At 38.8% G+C, this 6,000-nt stretch overlaps 1 protein-coding gene across 1 annotated transcript in view; it reads right to left on the minus strand.

Annotated features, from left to right (window-relative positions):
- Positions 1-5,728, minus strand: part of XIRP1 (xin actin binding repeat containing 1) — a 30,045-nt gene extending 24,317 nt beyond the window's left edge. Inside the window, exon 1 of the mRNA XM_040433782.1 lies at positions 5,619-5,728. The gene's annotated coding sequence lies outside the window, so the exon portion shown is untranslated. The remainder of the gene's footprint in view (positions 1-5,618) is intronic.
- Between the last annotated feature and the right edge of the window lie 272 nt (positions 5,729-6,000).

Here is a 6,000-nt window from a genome sequence, read left to right on the forward strand (position 1 = left end):
ATGTGAAATATCGAATAGCTAGATGACCTTAAATATATCCTGTGGGGATAGAAAAGGCCTGAAGTTTGCTGAAGAATCTTAGATATTTGCAAGTGGGGCTTAGAGGAAGATATATTTATTGGGCTGCTATATTGAAACTGCATAATATTTATCTTTTATTTAGTCCAGGAGACTAGCTGTATCTATCTATCTATCTATCTATCTATCTGATAAAAGAAAGGATTGCGCTGCAAGAGAGGATTCTTTTAAATGTTCCTATTATTTTCTCTTTCTTACATTCGGAAAAATCTTCAGTTAGATGGACCACATTCAATCATAAATTTTCAACAGTTGCATGGAAACCTGAAATGCAGTGAAAAAAACACACTATGGTGTAGTATGTTCAAACACCTGTCGCATCAGATGTATGCGATATACTCACAAAGATCACTTGTAATGCGCATAGAGAGAGACCGGTGTGTCTTCAGTCAGGGAGCTCTGATTGTAGGGCAGGTAAGGACCAGGAGCCATCAATTCAGAGGATCTTTGTCTGAACTGTGATGCCACCAGGAGAGCGTCACTTCGAAATATCTCCCGTCTCACACTTCCATAAAGCTCGAAAAGGAAGGAAGGCGCAGAAAATGGTGAAGAACGTACCAGTGGTTGCAAATGAAAAGGGTTTATTGTACTTACAAAAAACACAGGATTAAAATCGTGTTAAAAACAATGTATGCTGCCCAGGCATCTCTCTCTTTTCGCATTACAAGTGATCTTTGTGAGTATATCGCATACATCTGATGCGACAAGTGTTTGAACATACTACACCATAGTGCATTTTTTTCACTGCATTTCAGGTTTCCATGCAACTGTTGAAAATTTATGATTGAATGTGGTCCATCTAACTGAAGATTTTTCCGAATGTAAGAAAGAGAAAATATTAGGAACATTTAAAAGAATCCTCTCTTGCAGCGCAATCCTTTCTTTTATCATTTTACTTATCAGACTTTTACCCACATCATCTTGGGATTTGCAGCACTTGAGTGGACTTATTCCCTATACAGAGACTTTGTGCTTTTATTCTATCTATCTATCTATCTATCTATCTATCTATCTATCTATCTATCTATCTATCATCTGCTATCTATCTGTCTATCATCTGCTATCTATCTATCATCTATCATCATCTGCTATCTATCTATCGATCATCTGCTATCTATTATCTGCTATCTATCTATCAATCATCTATCTATCTATCATTAGTGATGGAAGAACACCTGTGGGGATGGTTTGCGAACGCGGTCGCGCGAACACGATCAAATGTTCGCTAACCGCAAGTTTGCGGCGGGTCCGATTCATTTTAATAGCAGGCGAACCTGAAAAACCTTCAGCTCATATTTGCAGCCAAGAAATAATTACTGGAAGTGCACAAATAGTCCCACAACATGGACAGTGACATACCAGATGTATTATTCGAATTTGCGATCTCCATTCATAATTTTTTTCAATGTGAAATATAGGCAATATAATTTTCGAGTACGTGCATGCGCAACTGCACTATACAGTACCCAAATGCACTATAAAGAAAGTATATTGTTATACGTATAACACCCCGCTTCAATCAGTTTTTTGGGGGGGCGACTGGTATCTCACACCAGTAGAAATTATTTGTTCCAATAACGCTTGTCCCTCTATATTCCTGCAGTATCGCAGCAGAACCGCACACAACTGCCGCACAATACAAATGCACTATAATATACTTTCTAACATAGAAAGTATATTATAACATTGTACAAGGAAGGCAATCCATTAGAATATACAGTACAGACCAAAAGTTTGGACACACCTTCTCATTCAAAGAGTTTTCTTTATTTGGATGGAGGACGGTGGATGGATTACGGTATAGGGTAAGCATATATAGCGGTACACTAAAGTATAGAATAAAATATATCTTAGAAATGGATCACAAGTTCTGGATTCAATCCATTAGTCTTGTTCTTGAATTGACTATGTTACAATTTGTTGTATATGTCATCAATATGCTTAACATATATTAAGTGATAGTTGCTGGATTATACAAGTGACATTTATTAGCTGGTATTCTTTTGTTGGCTTAAATATGTAACATCACAATATAAATGTCAAAGTTGTACTTGCAAATCTTAACATTGTTCTGGCTTATGCAAATGACATATTTACTGTCTGATTTTCTTATGTTGAAAAATCAATAAAAATTGAAAGTTTTAAAAAAGAGTTTTCTTTATTTTCATGACTATGAAAATTGTAGATTCACACTGAAGGCATCAAAACTATGAATTAACACATATGGAATTATATACATAACAAACAAGTGTGAAACAACTGAAAATATGTCATATTCTAGGTTCTTCAAAGTAGCCACCTTTTGCTTTGATTACTGCTTTGCACACTCTTGGCATTCTCTTGATGAGCTTCAAGAGGTAGTCCCCTGAAATGGTTTTCACTTCACAGGTGTGCCCTGTCAGGTTTAATAAGTGGGATTTCTTGCCTTATAAATGGGGTTGGGACCATCAGTTGCGTTGAGGAGAAGTCAGGTGGATACACAGCTGATAGTCCTACTGAATAGACTGTTAGAATTTGTATTATGGCAAGAAAAAAGCAGCTAAGTAAAGAAAAACGAGTGGCCATCATTACTTTAAGAAATGAAGGTCAGTCAGTCAGCTGAAAAATTTGGAAAACTTTGAAAGTAAGGGCTATTTGACCATGAAGGAGAGTGATGGGTTGCTGCGCCAGATGACCTGGCCTCCACAGTCACCGGACCTGAACCCAATCGAGATGGTTTGGGGTGAGCTGGACCGCAGAGTGAAGGCAAAAGGGCCAACAAGTGCTAAGCATCTCTGGGAACTCCTTCAAGACTGTTGGAAGACCATTTCAGGGGACTACCTCTTGAAACTCATCAAGAGAATGCCAAGAGTGTGCAAAGCAGTAATCAAAGCAAAAGGTGGCTACTTTGAAGAACCTAGAATATGACATATTTTCAGTTGTTTCACACTTGTTTGTTATGTATATAATTCCACATGTGTTAATTCATAGTTTTGATGCCTTCATAGTCATGAAAATAAAGAAAACTGTTTGAATGAGAAGGTGTGTCCAAACTTTTGGTCTGTACTGTACATAAAGATAAAACGTAACCTTTAATAATGTTACTATGAGGGTCCATTCACACATCCGTAAGTGTTTTGCGGATCTGCAAAACACAGACACCGGCAATGTGCATTCCGCAATTTGCGGACCGCACATCGCCGGCACTATAATAGAAAAATGCCCAATCTTGTCTGCAATTGTGGGCAAGAATAGGACATGTTCTATTTTTTTGCAGAAACGGAAGCATGGATGCGGAAGTGCGGATCCGCAGATGCGGATGCGGACAGCCCACTCCGGCCCCATTGAAAATGAATGGGTCTGCACTCATTCCGAAAAATTGCGGAACGGATGCGGACCCATTTTGCGGACGTGTGAATGGAAAAGATGTCCCTCAAAATGAAAATAAATGAAATTATTAAAGTTAAGCAAAAAGCATAGATGTGGTAGGCAATAACAAGTGCTCGGCAGCACCAAATCAGAAACCATATGTCCTACCACAATCCAGGGGGTTCCAGTGCACATCCATGAATCCCGGAGTGAAAGTAAAAAACATCTATCCCTGGGCTAGATGATGATGTGGTATTGAAGGACAGGGTGGGCAAAGAACTGTCCCTGATATTGCCCTACAGGGGGTTGCTATTTTGGCCCTGATAGCCTAACCACAGACCACCCGCCCTGATAAGAGCGACCCCGTCTGGAACCTTACCCCATATAAATATGGCCCTAGTAAGCCCCTAGCCCCTAGGCCCCTGACTTCCAGATGATCACTATATAGATCTATGTGTTTTTGACTCATTATAAAAGTATATTATAAGTATATCGCACCCCTCTGTGTATCACACCTATCGATAGCACGCCTATACCAGTCCTTAAAAGAATTTTGTGGCCCTATTAGCTAGTGTTTGGTGTCCCTAACAGCCTGTCCCTGCTCCACACAGAAACCTTTCTCTGCACTGGCAAAACACTGAATGTAAAATGGCGGCCAGATCGGGTCTATTTATAAGGTAGGGGGTATGTCCATGTGCTGAAACGTCTCAATTGGCTGTCCTCTACCACCTGATGGATGTGTCATGGGTCAAAGTTCTTGACAATGTAAAATAATATGGCGGGCGCGAATATCTCTATATGTTCGCATGTTCGTCGAATTGCGAACACGCAAAGTTCGCCGCGAAACGATCGCCGGGCGAGCTGCAAGGCCATCTCTATCTATCATCATCTGCTATCAATCTATCGTGATAATAGTTAAATATCAGTGTGTTCTGTATGGATTAATAATGCATACAATGCATTTGGAAAGTCTTCAGATACTTTCACTCTGTTATCTTGTGACCTTATGCTAAAAGAAACAAAAAAGTGTTCCCCCATCATTCTGAACTCAATACCCCATGATGACAAAGTGCAAACAGAATTTTCTGAATATTTGCTGCAAAGGAAAAACTTAAATCTTGCATTGGCATAAATATTCAGACCCTTTACTCAGGACTTAGTTGAAGGATCTTTAGCAGCGATTACAGCCTCCAGTCTTCTTGGGTATGATGGGTATGCACATCTGGATATCTATCTATCTATCTATCTATCTATCTATCTATCTATCTATCTATCCAACCCATTATCCTTTGTATCCTTTGTAGGCCTGAAAATCAGGTCCCATGCTAAAACTATTTCCTATTTCCATAACCTATAAACAGTGATATTTCAGCATAGCTTCTAGATCACTCTATCAGTAATGTGATAATTACCAGATTCTATAGCAGAACACATTCAACCTGTGTTATGTTGATCGGTGAGCCTACCACCATTGATCTATAATATTACCATATAGCATAATTCTGATTTATTAATGTTTGACGTAAGTCACGGCATCCAACCTCACAACTGACAGATAAAACAAATTTATATTACATCTTCTTGTTAGTACTTTTTCTGACCATAAGACTTGTTGCAACCAGATGGGCCACATCAGCAAAAGGGAAATGGAGAAATTTGTAGCTTTTTTTCAGTCCCCCCAGAAATTGTAAAGCATGCCACTTTTTATCCTTTAAATTGTAAAACCCCTATGCTGTTTTCACTTTGGATACAACCGATGAATGTTTCTATAAAAGCAGATTTACTAATACTAGAATTTAGGATTAATGTGAAACAATGGCTACAAAATTGAGAAGACACCAACCAAATGTGAAATAATAGATAGAAACACAATGTTGTAATCTATCAGTTTTTTCCATGAACTACCTGTAATGTATAACTCTAGTGCTCCTATATTCCGTAACACTCAAGATACCGTAACACTGTTCTTCATAGTTCAAAATAGAAGAAATATAAAGTTCTATTTTTCAAACACACCAGAAAAAGTTTTATGCAAAATAATATAAAATCAATCTAAGAACAATAGTACAGCAGCATAGTATCTACGTAAATGAGTTTCCATAGCCACTACTACTGGTGCTAATGATGTAGTTTTAGAGTAAATTAACTACACCATATAATATAGTGTATTAGAATATATTGCATTAACTTACATGAAAAGAGGCCTTCCAGATTCCGAGCAGAAAGTCCCCAAATGGGTTGTCAGTTTCCCTGTGTCCCAAGCAGGACCTGTGTCCCTCTGTGTCTGGCGAGAGCAAGTGGCAGCTGTTTTATCAGGTTGCTGAGCTATGTTGGGACTATGATACTACAGGTCTATTTTTAGGGAATGGCAAGTGCTTTTCTATTTATTTGAGTCAACCATTACGGTGCTGTAACTATAGGAGGGTGAGCAGTACGTCTGTACGGGCCTTAGGCTGAGTCACTGTCAGACACCTTGGTAAATAAAGTCACTGTTCTGAGGTTCTTCTGCTGGGAACAGAATGTGAAAATCTGGAAGACACCAAAAAGTGCAGAAGTTGGGTGGCCAGACATCTA

The sequence above is a fragment of the Bufo bufo genome, chromosome 5 (genome assembly GCF_905171765.1).
Source record: "Bufo bufo chromosome 5, aBufBuf1.1, whole genome shotgun sequence".
Lineage (NCBI taxonomy): Eukaryota > Metazoa > Chordata > Amphibia > Anura > Bufonidae > Bufo > Bufo bufo.